A 1314-nucleotide genomic window follows, 5' to 3' on the forward strand; every position below is an offset into this window, starting at 1 on the left:
TGAATTGGGTTCAGAATTTTGAGTTATCATTCTGTTGAACGGTTTTTTTTAAAGGTAGTCATAACCGTTTTATAGACCAATTTGCCCTCGACTTACATTTACTACAGCAAATCTAGTTACTTCATTCAAATTTATTTATATTGGTTTACATTACGTTTTACTGTTAAATCTGATAAGTGTAATTTGAAAATTAGCAAGTTGGGGGTTAGAACGTTTTGGTACCCCAAAGTTTGATGCCGTATGTCCAAATAAGTCTCAAAATAGTTATTAGTTAGTAGACTCAGTGTATACTGATTTTTCTAAAGCTTTCGATAAAGTAAATCACACAATACTGTTAAGGAAACTAATAGATTATGGTTTCACCGGAACTTTCTTGAATTGGTTATCCAGCTTTCGCTCCGACAGAAAACAAATAGTCAAAATAAAATCATTTAAATCATGTCCCTTTGCGGCTTCCCCGGGAGTCCCGCAAGGGTCTCATCTTGGACCAGTTTTGTTTCTCTTATTTATTAATGATATCCATCTTGCTCTTCCTTCTGCTCAATTTTTATTATTTCCTGATGATCGGAAAATTTATTCCATAATCACTTCTCCTTCCGATTGCTTACAATTACAAAATTCTATCAATAATGTGCTAACCTGGTGCTCTAATAACAAATTGCTCTTAATGTTTCCAAATGCTACACAATTACATTCTCTCATTTTTATTTATCTCTATACTCTCCATGAAGCTCTTTTAACGCGAGTTGAGGTCGTAAAGGATCTTGGTGTACTTTTTGATCAAAAGCTCAAGTTTAAAGATCATATTTCTTCAATAAAAAATAGATCTATGAAGATGCTAGGTTTCATCATCCGGAACACCTATTCTTCTCTTATGTTTACACACATTTGCACAGATACACACCCGCAGCTTGGCATGGCGCATAGAGTTAAGTAAATTGCTGCCACATTCACTTCGCCAGGGTTGTTCACAACACAAAAAGAGTGTGGATTTAATTCAAAGACCGCCTTTCCCTCCCTTACACTGCTGCCCACCTGCCTCGGTTCTCTTTCACGAAGTTCCCCTATTATCTAGGTGAGTTCATGGTCAATTTGCCCGGGGTACACTCGAGTTCGCCTTGTCGGATATACTCGCTAACGGGGACTTACCAAATACGAGGTTTTACGAAAAATACGAGTGCACATAAAATTGAGCAATATTAATGTTTGCACAGGCAGAACCATCTTGGCGCAATGTTGTATTTGAAATAATGCCCATCAGTACAATTTAAACCACAGGTTTTTAGTCGAGATAAAAAGGTCAGTGTCACGAGC

This window comes from Cimex lectularius, unplaced genomic scaffold, assembly GCF_000648675.2.
Source record: "Cimex lectularius strain Harlan isolate CLEC.00 unplaced genomic scaffold, Clec_2.1 scaffold389, whole genome shotgun sequence".
Classification (NCBI taxonomy): domain Eukaryota; kingdom Metazoa; phylum Arthropoda; class Insecta; order Hemiptera; family Cimicidae; genus Cimex; species Cimex lectularius.